Raw genomic sequence first — 14,634 nt, forward strand, 5'->3', positions numbered from 1 at the left:
CAACGTTGCATACCATCGCATCGAATCTTTTCAGCTTAATTAAGTAAATTCTTGAATATTTACGTAAGTTTACTTCCAATTGGAGAAACATGAATTGCCTAGAATGTGTAATAGGGTCAACATATTATTTCTAGTGCTATTAATTCATGAGTTATGGTCAAAATTGTCAAGGCGGCTTGCAAATTAGGCCAAGGAATGGTACACATACCCTATATGTGAATTTCTAGAAATAAAATAATTCAGACTTATTATTTTATGATGAAAAAATGTATTTGAAACTAGATTTAGAAACTATTGGTGACTGCTTAGATCTTTCGGTGATATATCTATAGAGCTTTTCAACAGGATTTGTCCAGGCCAAAACGAAAAAGCTACTCGATGTGGGTGAATGGACGAGGAGATTCTTTCTGATACGCCAGAGCTTTCTCCCCGGAACATCACGGTGGCGCGGCGCGTTACTGGTGCTGCTGCCAAAGTTCCTCGATCTCTATCTGTTGGCATTATTACTTATTATTACTTGAAAACAAATGATTAGAATACATTACCTTAAAAAAGACGGCAGGAACTCCACCGGGAGACTTCAAAAATCGACGGTCAACTCGGTCAGCAACAAAAGTATTTTTTTTTTCGTGCTCCACCATTTTTCCGTTGATGAAATGTTTTTAACGTTTTTAAATATCAATCAATACACTCAACATTTATATTGAGCCAACATAGGTTGTAAATGTATCGTTTTTAGAATTCATAGCTGTGCAAATATAAAATATGTGCAGCTCAATTATATTCAATGCAAACACTTTAAAATCTAAATGCCGCACATAAAATGAAGATTTGAGCCACCGATTCACTTTTATCTGATTTGCGCACATAAAAACTAATGGAGTTTTTATTTCAGTGTGGTAATATTGACAATGTTTCAGTACAATTAACAGATTTTTGCATTCGGTTGAAAATTGTTGGTACAGTTCTTAATTTTACCATGGATTCGGTGGAAAAAACAACAAAATTTATTTCAGTGTGTAGAAGAAACACAACGAACACAACACAACGATCAAAGTATATAAATATGTACCAAGAATAGAGTTAATAAACTATAGAGGACGAATGTCGCTGCTGTTCCCTTTGTTCTCGCTCGCAAACATGTCGGGTATCTATCTGTCAAACTGCATACTTTTTCGCTTTGACACATATAGCCCGGCCTATCTCCGCCAGCAAGAGATGTTTCAGCAGCGACGCCAGCGACATTCTTCCTCTATAGTTTATTACCTCTATTGTACCAAGGTAAGAGATTCCCGTAAATGTCAAAAATGAGACTTACCAACACATCTGCGTTAGTTATGAAAAATTGGTGTTTTTACACTAAAATGTCATTATTTCAGCAAAGTTTGTGAAGTTTTGTTAGTTTGGATGTTTCTAAATGCTGAAAAAATATGTTTAGAATCAATTAAAATAAATTTGTTACCGATTTTCAAATGGCGATATTTTCTGTTTTATTGCATGGAGGTCACATTTAATCCAGTCAGATGCAATTAAATAATAGCTTCTAAGATGGGAGTGCTTAATTTCTTAAGAAAGTTTGCTAAATAGTGATGTGCCCATACAAATCAGCGCAAACTTCATAACTATTTTTTTCTTTTTTTGCTTTTCTCACTAATCCGTAAATATTAGCGGGAATCTCTTACCTTGGTATTTAAATACTTTGCACAACGATGACGAGTGGACAGTAGAGTCAGTCTAGTTAGAGTCAGGCGGACTGTCACTTTCGATCGGAGCCAATCGAGCATGACGTCACGGTGTAGCATTTATCGGTGAGGACCGTGAGGACACTATGACGTCATGCTCGATTGGCTCCGGTCGAAAGTGACAGTCCGCCAGACTCCAATTATAGGGACTCTAGTGGACAGATGTCGATGACAATACATCGAGCTCATCGACCGATTACAATGAGACAACCACGTATGTGGCAGCCCTAATCCCACCTAATGCACCTGACAGGAGCCAACATCTATCGTGTATCCACAATGGAATCCTTTGTGGATACACAAATGTTTACATACAACATGTTGGATTCTTAAAGATGGCGTCCTCGCACCCTGGTAGAGACAACACACAAGCAACGACGATCTACACTGAAATAATTCTAAGAGCCTATTTCATCAGACGCTTCACATACATTTTACCCCTAGTCTGACACGTTCACTTCAAATGAATCGTTATACGCATCATATTATAAACAGTTCCGATTGAAAAATCTTCTAATGAAACTAAATGACATTTGCGCATATCGGAGTTATATGCACATAACACGATCGATACATCAGCTGTGCATATTATCCGTTGCAAGAAAATAGAGAGCGAAAATGGTGCAAAATCGCTAATAGACATCCGCTCGTACGTTTAATCGTTCTGGTGTCTTTTACAATAAGTGCGCGAAGTGGCCAAAGAATACTGCGCCGAAAACACCAATACGATTTACCGTACTGGCGGAGGTATACGAGCACTTGCGCTCAAAAATTTTCGCGCAACGCATAATATAACTTTGACCGGGTGGAAAAGCAACATTGGCAGATAAAGTGGAACACGTTTTGCAGAATTCCGCAATTCCAGTAACTGAGCTTCGTGGTCGTGCGGCTAGCGGCGTCGGTCATTTAGGCATTGAGAGTTCGATTCCCGCTCCAGCCGAGGAAACTTTTTTTCAAAATGTGAAGGATATTATTGGAGTTGCATATACATTGGCGCACCCAGCCCGTTGATAGAAGCAAAATGCATGACATACAGGGTGTTAGGTTCCTGAGTGCAAACTTTTTAAAGGGTGATAGAGGACCATAAATGGAGAAAAAAATTGTTCTACGCATATGGTCAAATCTCAACCGTTACGTAGTTATTGAACTTCCCAAGTTTTTGACTCTTATTGCCTTAACTGGAAATAACTTGAAAATGGTCAAACTTATCGAAATTTTTTGACCCTTATTCGAAAGATTATTGAATTTTCTATCTAATGGCATCTTTGAATCGATTGGTTTAGTTAACTAACTAAGTTTTCTAGTGCAAAATAGCTAAAAATAGTGTGTTTTAATTGTTTTTTTGTCAATTATCTTTGAAACATGCGTAATAAATTAAAATTCTTTCTTTGACAAAGTTGTGGCTCCTGTTACACTCTACAATTCGTTCTTTGACTTCAAACTTCTAGCTCTTATCGTTTTCTTGCAATTTTGATTTAAATGTGCGGCACAATGCGCTAAAAAGTGCTTTCCATGACAGTTGCAAATTTATGATCTGAAATGCAATGTTAAAGTCGAAATTGAAACAAAACGATAAGAGATAGAAGTTTGATGTCAAAGAACGAATTGTAGAGTGGAACAGGGGCCACAACTTTACCAAAGAAAGAATTTTAATTTATTACGCATGTTTCAAAGATAATTGACAAAAACAAATTAAAACGCACTACTTTTGAGCTATTTGTTCTAGAAAACTTAATTAGTTAACTCAACCAATCGATTCAAAGTTGCCATTTGATAGAAAATTCAATAATCTTTCGGATAAGGGTCAAAAAACTGCGATAAGTTTGACCATTTTCAAGTTATTACCAGTTAGGCAATAAGAGTCAAAAACTTGGGAAGTTCAATAACTACGTAACGGTTGAGATTTGACCATATGCGTAGAACAATTTTTTTCTCCATTTATGGTCCTCTATCACCCTTTAAAAAGTTTGCACTCAGGAACCTAACACCCTGTATAACAGTATCATGGCGACCTGAGAGTCATACCACATGCGTCGCATATAACTCTCACTTCTCATTTTCAACCTTAGATTAGATTCATATGATATTCCAATAGTGCAGTAATATATGATTGACATATAACAGTGATCGGAAGAGTTGGCTCAGTGTAGGCGAAATAAGGAGGAGATTGAAACAAAAAAAAAATGTGCGCTGACCAGTGTTCCTCAAACACCGGTAACACGGACCGGATCATTAATAAAAAAGTAATTAATTGCAACAAAAATTGTAAAAAATGATTGTCGGCTCTGTAAAGCTGAACTCGGCGGGTGAGCCATTAAATAAACGATTTGGTAAAAAAAAAACGGCAACGACTTTTAGCGCGAAGCAACGGACAATAATTGGAACTTGGAATGTATTAACCCTAGCCCAGCAGGGTAAACTAGCACAACTTGCCAATGAGGCATGCCGTATGAAGCGAAGCTTGAGATCCTAGGACTGAGCGAAGTTCGTTGGCCGAACTTTGGAGAACACAGATTGGCGTCGGGTCAAATACTGCTATATGTACTCTGGCCTACGAGGTGAACACGCTCCTCGCCACTGTGAAGTTGGTTTCCTGCTCAGCGCTCACACCCACGCTGCGCTCATGATGTGGGAACCTATTAATGAGAGGATAATTGTAGCCATATTCAGAACATTTTTACCATGATCCAAGGTTACGCGCCAACCGATGCAGCCGAATTGCAAGATAAAGAGAACTTTTACAGCCAACTGAATGCTGTCGTAGACAAGATTCCGAAAGGTGATATCAAAATCATCATGGGCGACTTCAACGCGAAGGTTGGTTCCGATAACTCGGACTATGAGCATGTCATGGGACGCCATGGTCTCGGAGAAATGAGCGAAAACGGAGAGCTGTTTGCAGAGTTTTGTGGCAATAATGACATGGCGATTGGGGGATCGCTCTTTCCTCATCGACCACACAAAGTAACATGGGTTTCCCGTGATGGCGTCACGGAAAATCAAATCGACCACATCTGCATCAGCCGAAAATGGAGGCGGAGCCTTCTGGATGTGCGGAACAAACGCAGCGCCGACATTGCGTCCGACCATCATCTCCTAATCGGCGGGATCCGACTGCGCATTGCCAGGATCCAGCAACAGGAGGAAAAAATCGGGCGCCGGTTCAACACACGCCGACTGGAAGACGCTGCGATGGAAAGATCTTTTGTCGAGGAGCTAGAGAACCGTGCTGCGAATATCCCAGAAGGTGGAAGCGTAGAAAATCAATGGAGCGCCATCAATAACGCCTTCATCGCCACCGGCGAGAATAATTTGGGTGAGCTACGCACCCGAAGAAAACAGTGGATCACAGATGATATCTGGAGGAAAATAGAGGAGCGAAGGAACGCCAAAGCCGCGATAGAGCGAGCGAAAACACGAGGAGCCAAAGCCGTAGACCGTCAGCGCTATTCGGCTCTCGAGAAGGAAGTAAAACGCTCATGTAGACGGGACAAAAGAGCGTGAGCGGACTCCCTAGCCGACGAAGGCGAGAGAGCCGCAAACACCGGCGACATTCGTCTCCTCTACGATGTCTCACGTCGCCTTAATGGGACCAAGATGAATGCTACGATGCCCGTGTAAGACACGTCTGGACAGTTACTGACCGACCCGACTGACCAGTCGAAACGCTGCACATTGGGCAAAATCAAGCCCAAAGGTGGAAAAAAATAATAACGTTCTTAATACAAGACCATATGTGATCATCAATGGCTTATTCGAAACCAAATTTTCTCAAGAATTGATTGGTGGATGATTCATGTACGGGCAACTTCTCTGAAGCGAGTTATAGAGCCCGTTTTACCCCAGTTCCCCCTACAATTTGTGAATTTCTGTTATTTTACGACACTTGTTATGATTTTAATGATTATTTCGCTGGGATACCATCGCCCCACTCCCATTGAGTAACGTTACATACAAAAAGTTATTAAAATGTTGGAATTTTAGGGTGTTGTGGGGTCAATTAGGCAATAGTATATTTTCAAGGTAGAAATTCTTTTTTTATTTTTATTTATGATTCTTTACGTGACAATAACTAAATGAATGATCGAATACACGTGGTTTACTCCTGAAGAAACCATTTTTGGCGAGTTTGATCTCAAATTATTGGTTATATTCAAGTTTTCCCGCATACAAATATGAGTAGTTCCCATCCTTATACCACCGATTCCAAACATTTCCAAACGATGAGCCATTGCTTATATACTCCAAAAATATCCTAAATGTTGTTTGCGCATAGCCTCATAGACGAGAAGTGACGGCAGCATATAGTTTTAGAGCTTAGTTTGCCTAAACTCCCCTATAAACTTAATTTTTATTGTTTTTAAATTAAAACAACTTTAACTTGAAACTTCTGTGCATGATATGAGTTAATGCTGATGAAGAGCTAATCAGTAATATCACTGCATCCTATGAAATTTGGAAATTTAGGGTACAATGGGGTTAAATAAAAAAAAACAATCAAAAAGCTTGAATGACCATATAAGTTGACAAATAACTTGTTTGAAAGATAATATCCATACGAGTTCATTAATGACTGATTGATGCACAGGTAGAACACATATAGCCGAAGCGCTAAACGCGCAAGTTTTCAGCAAAACCATGCTGAGAGTGATAGGTTCGATTTTTTAGCATTATTGAAATTCCCTTGACATAATGTCAAATGAACGACAGCATTTCCTCAGAATTGATGTGTGTATCAACATATTGACTTGATTTTTTGTATACGGATAGTACTGACCGTCAATTTTAATGTGGATTGATTGAAAATTGATTGAGTTATGTCGAAAAACAACCCGTGCAAAGAAAGAATTGAGTGTATGTAATGTAGGGTGCAAGACATTTTGGACAGGGTGTCCGATTTTGCACAGTACGTACAGCAAAGTATCTAGCCGAATACAAAAAAAAAATCAAGTCAATATCAACTTCTTGAGGAATTTATATCTAACCAGAAGAGTTTTGTTTTTTGTGCAATTGAACTTGATTAGTTACTAAACTTTTCTTTTGCATTGACCATATCCACCACTGATCTTCGTTAGCGAACAAGTAGGCAAAGACTGCATATACGACATAAGTTTGTTCAAGAACATTTGGCAAGGAAATCATCCCCAGAGCAAAATTCGTCAAATATAATGGCAGTATGCTTTATAAAAACGATGACATTTTACTACCGCCACAAACGGGAAGATTCTGCTTCAATGAACGCAACGCCAGATGAAGGTGACTTCGATTATGATCAGATGTGCAAAGCGATGTGCTTAGGAAATCTAGTATCTGTTACTAAAAGACATACACTATCCGTCATAAGTAGAGACTCACAAATAGTATTGCAATAATATTGAATCACCCTAACTCACCTCGATATCTCTAAAACCAGAACACCTACAAAAATGCCGCTTTCAGAAAAGTTGTTGCTTTTGGGCTTCTGAATAACATTGATGAAGACAGTCTATTTGTAAGGTATTGGAGATATCAAGGTGAGTAAATGCGATGCAATATTGTTGCAATACATTTTTTGAGTAGGGTGCGGGCACCGGTTTTGTCCAGTCTAAGGGAAATCATTTTTATAAAAATAACCAATAATCCTATGAAAACTACCAATGTGTCAAATGAAAGGTTCCGATCTGTACTTTATTAGAAAAATGCAGAAATCAAGCTTATACTCGATTTTTGTATTAAAAGTGGCACTGGCCAAAATAGAAGTATTGCCGCAGTTTTGGCCATACTTTCAGCTTTGGTTTCTAATTTGGCCAATCACGTGTATTTCTTATGGGAGTGGCCAAATTACAAGCACCCTGGCCAAAATAGATATATGGGAGTCGATTTTTTAAGGAAATTTATTTTTTTCTTCCAGTTTTCAATTAAAATGTATAGTTTTCACAGCTATCATATTATATTAGAATCTACTAGTGAAAAATAAATTTATGCCGATTTAGATCGTAACAGGCTCAATACCGCACTATGGCCGAAACTCCGGGCTGGCCAAAACTGAAGCTTCTACCCTATATACTTATGACGGGTAGTGTACTTGGCTAAGTGGAATAAGACTGTCATATTATTAGTGTATAGCGACGCAAAATAAATACCTATTTGATGTTTAAGTTGCTATTTCGTACACAAAAATATAACAAATGCACTCTGGAAACTTTTTACTACAATGTGTAACTACAACCCCCATAAAGTCTATCGGCAAGCAGCAGTTTGGATATTCTCAATTTCACGCTACAGCTCTTCAACATGAAATGCTTGGAATGGTGAAGAATGGAAGTGTGCGACATGGATTTTAAATATTATTTCACGTATTGATTATAAATTTCTTCATCTTCAATACCAAAATTACGAGAAATAAGCAGCAACATATTTTGCCCCATTATCCCCCAAACGTCATATTTATAACATCATTGGAATCAGAATGTTATAATATGAATGATATACTATATTAACTGCAATGGAACAATTTGATTATATTTTTAGGGAAATTGGGGTGAAACAGGCTTTACACCCCGCTGAAGCAATGTCGTAAGTACAAGAATCATTCGTATAGAAATTATTAAATTAAACAAGCTGTATGTTAACTTATATGGTCAATCAAGCTTTTTGATTTTTTTCTCATTTAACCCCATTGTACCCTTAACTTCCAAATTTCATAGGATGCAGAAATATTACTGGTTAGCTCTTCATCAATATTAACTCATATCATGCACAGAAGTTTCAAGTTAAAGTTGTTTTAATTTAAAAACAATAAAAATTAAGTTTATAGGGGAGTTTGGGTAAACTAAGCTCTAAAACTATATGCTGCCGTCACCTCCCGTCTATGAGGCTATGCGCAAACAACATTTAGGATATTTTTGGAGTATATAAGCAATGGCTCATCGTTTGGAAATGTTTGGAATCGGTGGTATAAGGATGGGAACTACTCATATTTGTATGCGGGAAAACTTGAATATAACCAATAATTTGAGATCAAACTCGCCAAAAATGGTTTCTTTAGGGGTAAACCATGTGTATTCGATCATTCATTTAGTTATTGTCACGTAAAGAATCATAAATAAAAATAAAAAAATGAATTTCTACCTTGAAAATATACCATTGCCTAATTGACCCCACACGAGTTCAAGAAACAACAGGACGATGCGTTTCAATATCCAGCGCTTGTCAGCCGAAGGGGTTGCTGCACAGTACCATCAGAAGCTAGACGAGAGGATAGGAGAGACCAACGGATCTGGAGATGTCAACAGCTTGTGGGGAAGTATCCACGAAGCAGTGACAACAACAGCGCAAGAGGTGATTGGTACCGCTCAGCGACGCCAACGTAATGGTTGGTTTGACGAGGACTGCCAACGAGCGACGAACGAAAAGAATGCCGCCAGAAGTCGAATGCTAGTGGCCGGTACCCGGCAGAACAGAGAGCGGTACAGGGTTGCAAGAGCAGAAGAGAAACGAATCCACCGCAGGAAAAAACGGCAACACGAAGAGAGTGTTATTGCTGAAGTGCAGGAAAGTATGGACAGGAACGATATGCGAAGATTTTATGCAACTGTCAATGGCGCGCGGCACAAGACTGCGCCAGTGCCCGCCATGTGCAATGACCGGGAAGGAAATTTGCTGACAGACAAAACAATGGTGGCAGCCAGGTGGAAGGAGCACTTCGAAGATTTGTTGAATGGTAGCAGCGAAGGAGCACCCAGGAACAGGATTAACATAATGGATGACAGTCAAGCAGTGGAACCACCAACACTGGATGAGGTTAAAAAGGCCCTTAAGGAGCTGAAGAACAGCAAGGCTGCTGGGAAGGACGAGATCCCGGTCGAACTTCTTAAGCACGGAAGCGAGCAGCTACATCAATCAATCCACCAGATTATTATAAAGATTTGGGAGGATGAAGAATTGCCCATCAGTTGGTTGGATGGCCTCATATGCCCAATCTACAAGAAAGGGCACAGACTGGAGTGTGCCAATTACAGAGGAATTACCCTTTTAAATTCGGCGTATAAGATACTGTCGCGTGTCCTGTTCAACAGACTGCGACCTCTTGAGGAGTCCTTCGTCGGCGAATACCAGGCTGGTTTTCGTGAGGGCCGATCAACGACGGATCAAATGTTTACCCTGCGGATGATCCTAGATAAATTTCGGGAATATAACTTGCAGACTCACCATCTGTTCATTGATTTTAAAGCAGCGTACGATTCAGTGAAAAGAAATGAGCTTTGGCAGATAATGTCAGAACATGGTTTTCCGGCGAAACTAATTAGGCTGATACGCGCAACGCTGGATGGATCAAAATCAAGTATTCGGATCGCGGACGAAGTGTCTACGTCGTTTGTGACCTTGGATGGATTGAAGCAGGGGGATGCTCTTTCAAATTTATTGTTCAACATTGCACTCGAAGGAGCGATTAGGAGGTCAGGCGTGCAGAGGAATGGCTCTATCATCACACGGTCGCACATGCTCCTCGGTTTTGCGGACGATATTGATCTCATCGGCATCGATCGTAGGGCAGTGGAGGAAGCTTATGCTCCTCTGAAGAGAGAGACAGCGAGGATAGGCTTGACGATTAACTCTACCAAGACGAAGTACATGATAGCGGGTAGAGACAGAAGCAGGCCTAGTGGTGTTAGTGCTGAGGTAGTGATTGATGGGGAAGTGTTTGAAGTTGTTGAAGAATTTGTTTATCTTGGAACACTTGTGACATGTGACAATGACGTTTCCCGTGAAGTGAAAAGGCGTATTGCAGCTGCGAATAGGGCCTTTTACGGATTGCGTAGCCAGCTTAGGTCCCGTAACTTGCAAACGCAAACAAAATTCGCTCTGTATAAGACGCTGATTCTTCCGGTTGCCCTCTACGGTCACGAAGCGTGGACGTTAAAGGAGGTAGACCGAAAAGCTTTTGGAGTTTTTGAGCGTAAAGTGCTGCGGACAATTCTCGTGGGCGGCCGCGAACTCGCTGGCTGCACGCGGTTGAAGAAGATCTACGATCCCTACACGTTCGGGGAAACTGGAGGAACATCGCCCAAGACCGACGAAGATGGTGCTCTACTATACGCTCGGCATTGGAGTAAAGTTACTTTGTAGCCAACAAGGTAGGTAATTGACCCCACAACACCCTAAAATTCCAACATTTTAATAACTTTTTGTATGTAACGTTACTCAATGGTATCGTAGCGAAATAATCATTAAAATCATAACAAGTGTCGTAAATAACAGAAATTCACAAATTGTAGGGGGAACTGGGGTAAAACGGGCTCTATAACTCGCTTCAGGAAGTTGCCCGTACATGAATCATCCGCCAATCAATTCTTGAGAAAATTTGCTTTCGAATAAGCCATTGATGATCACATATGGTCTTGTATTAAGAAAGTTATTATTTTTTTCCACCTTTGGGCTTGATTTTGCCCAATGTGCGCTGGTTCGATCACTTTGGAAACCTTTTTCAAGTTTCGGCCACGCTATCAGCATGATCCTCCAAGGGTTCGACGCATTACCCGTGTCAACACCGAAGCTCCATCTTTGCAGGAGATAGAAACAGCCATCCGTAGCATTTTTTTTCCTCCCCTGTTGGGGAAATTAAGCCACTGCGTCCAATAGGCTGAACTTTTGTGGCATATCCGTAGCATGAAATCGAACAGGGCCCCAGGGATCGATCGCATATCAGCTGAGATGCTCAAAGCTGATCCCGTAGTATCCGCACAACTAATGCATTAATTATTCCGCGACATATGGGAAACCGCGACATTTCCGGCCAACTGGATGCAACTGGATTAGATTTTTAACCGGATACACGATTGATCGTGAACCAAATCGTGGATTGCTGCGGCAGCCCATTACCATGGAGCACTTAAGAGCCAGTTCGCGAGAGCCGCAACCCCTTCTTGTATCGATGTGCTCCGATTGAGCTGAAATTTTCAGAGTATTGTTTTCCATATAAAAGATGATATCTGGCCGATTTTCAGATTTTTCCGTTAGGGGGAAGTGGGATAAAATAGCCCTAAAAGATTTCATGTCTAAAAATAGGTAAAATCACTAAAATCGCAATAACTTCCGCAAAAGTTAACGGATTCAGCTGAAATTTTGCATGGACACTCTACTCCTACGGCACTTCCATTTAAGCCAAGCGTTGGATATTCTTTGATATTTAATTTGAAGAAATAGGTTATTTTCATATTTTTTTGACGATTTTCAGGGCGCCTGTTTTCGTACCAACAGAACTAGGATGAAAAACTGAGTACAAGCAAGCGTTAGACTGGAACCCAGAAGGACATCGCAGCAGAGGCAGACCCAGAGGCTCATGGCGGCGTTGCCTCAACAACGAAATAAACCAGGTCGACAGAAATTTGACCTGGCCATAGGTCAAGGCGATGGCGGGCAATCGCCCAGGATAGAGATCTTTCAATTCGGCCCTCTGCACCACTGTGGGCGATCTGGACGGAAAGTAGGTGCGAACATTTTAGAGTTAATCATACCATTTAGGTACGCCGATTTATCGATCGACTTAATCAGGATTATGTTTAATGGAGTGCATGATATCTTCGATGTACCGTGTATGCACCAAACTTTGCGCAGTTAAGAAAAATCAAATTTCTAGTCGTTATAAAAAATACAAACAAACAAAATAAATCATGAACAACTTACTCATACGATAGACTAATGATCCTTCTTTGAGTCTGCAATATAAAAAAAAAAATCATAATATTAACCAAAAAATACTTAAAATAGAAAAACTATTTCATTGCCTTGTTCCTAACTTTGCGCACAAAATCTTCGATTGCTCCTAACTTTGCGCATGGTGTGCCTAACTTTGCGCATGCTATGAATTGCTCAAAAAAGTCATCAAAAATACTGTTATTTAATGTTTTCCTATTAAACTAAAGTTATTCAGGTAATGTGCCCTTAACTGATCTTTGTTGAAATACTTTGTCCTACGAGGCAGGGGAAACGGAGACCTCCGGAGTTCTTGAATTCGTCTGCTATTCCTACTAGGCACCTACCGTGTGGACAATCCAAACTTCATGAGAGGTTTTCCAGTGTCTAGAGATCAAAAGTAAAAGCTTCCTGATAATTGATGTGACCGTTACGGATAGGAACAATAAGGGGTCATTTAAATATGACGTCCATATTTTGGGGGAGGGGGTTGGGGTTGTTTAAAAAGTGTGATATGCCATGTATTAGGTATACTATGAAGCGTGACGGAGCGGCTCGGGGGAGAAGGGGATTCTAAAAGCCTCAAAAATGGTAAACGTCATATTTGAATGGTCCCTAACATTGACCGCCGAGAAAGCCAAATGAAGGACTGTTCACAAATCACGTCACATTGTAGACAGACGGAGAATGCCTGCCGTAGTGCTTCGGTTCATACGATTTTCTACTAATTTCTATACAAAATCTGCTACATGGTAGAGAGGCAGGCCTGAAATTGTCAGTTCTAGTGTTACATAATATTTGAAATTCAAATTTTGAATGGTTCGTAAGTCACGTATTCACGTTCAACATGCATTTACTAAAAGTGCGCAAAAATTAGGAACACAGTGCAAATAATGGTTCCAAACATTGCGCACCACTATTTCCTAATTGAATTGAAAAAAATATTACGAACTGTGATTGATATTACTAGAATATCACCTTTTTTTTGTCAATTACCCTGGCCAAGTTCGCAGGGGTTGACGGTATTAAAGTGAATGAGTTTCATATTGATTATTGTAATGTAGTGTTCTTTAGTGAAACATATCACCTTTTTAACACTTTAATGCGCCTCCAACGGTTCATCACGAACCGGCTGCTGCAGATGGAGTATGGCTGATCATATGCATCAGACATGCTCGATAAACAGGAGGAACCGCCGGGGCTCAGTAGAGTCTATTCCCAAGCAATAGTTCCAAGTCGGTTGGATTTGAGAAGGTTTTGATGATCGTTACAAATCCCAATAAAAGTATTATAGGATTTGTGACAGATTTTGGAACCTTTTACAGCCATCTGACTTCAAAATGTTGCTTGGGCTCTATTTCCCACGTTTCTCGGTTGATTTTTATTACATAGTAATTTATTAATGTCATAGTCGCTTTTTCAAATTTTTACAATGTTAGTTGGTCATATTCTCTTTAAATAAATCAATAAAAATCGACCGAAGAATCAATAGTGGGGAGGAGATTTGCAGCACTTATTGTGCTGATAGATTCAAAGCTAACGTGCGAACACTTAAACGCATTGTTGACGTCAATGCGTTCGACGTGACATTTTGGACAAAAACTGACTGCTTTATATTAACTGAACAACGTTACTTGTGTATGACTAGGTTGACATTTCTGGGCTACGCTTGAGAAAATGACATGGTTCATCTAGGTAGGACCGATAGGACAATTGAACGAATTTGAATATTTTTAATAGTATTTGTAGCGGGATGAAAGCTGACATGAAATTTTTATTATTTTAAAATTTAATTGCAATCAACTGACCAACTTGGCGTATTTTTGATTATCTCTTAGATGTTCAGAAGTTCAGTTACATGTTTCTGTGGATTTTGGACCGATGACAATTTAAGGACACAAGAGATGAACACAAGTAGAAAACGATTAGCGAAATCAAGAAAAGAATTTGACACAGGATCGACTATATTTTAACATACAGGGTTCGATTGATTCGATGAAAAAAAAAACAACATACGACAACTGACTTAACGAGGAGAAAAACATTTTTAACCATACCACAAAATCAAAACAAGGAAACAAACACAAACCGTGTGACCATAACACTACATAGGCAAATCCTGACTGACTGACCAATTGAAAACTTTCCAATCTTCTACCGTATCTTTCTGAGTCAGTTACAACAGTGTCTTAATGGATATCATTTTCCGCGTACGGCT

General features: G+C 39.8%; 1 protein-coding gene across 1 annotated transcript in view; it reads right to left on the reverse strand.

The window, feature by feature from the left end:
* LOC134284167 (uncharacterized) overlaps positions 1–14,634 on the reverse strand; it is a 309,616-nt gene that overhangs the window by 285,356 nt on the left and 9,626 nt on the right. The gene's annotated exons all lie outside the window — the stretch shown is intronic.

This window comes from Aedes albopictus, chromosome 3 (genome assembly GCF_035046485.1).
Source record: "Aedes albopictus strain Foshan chromosome 3, AalbF5, whole genome shotgun sequence".
In the NCBI taxonomy this organism is placed as follows: Eukaryota; Metazoa; Arthropoda; class Insecta; order Diptera; family Culicidae; genus Aedes; species Aedes albopictus.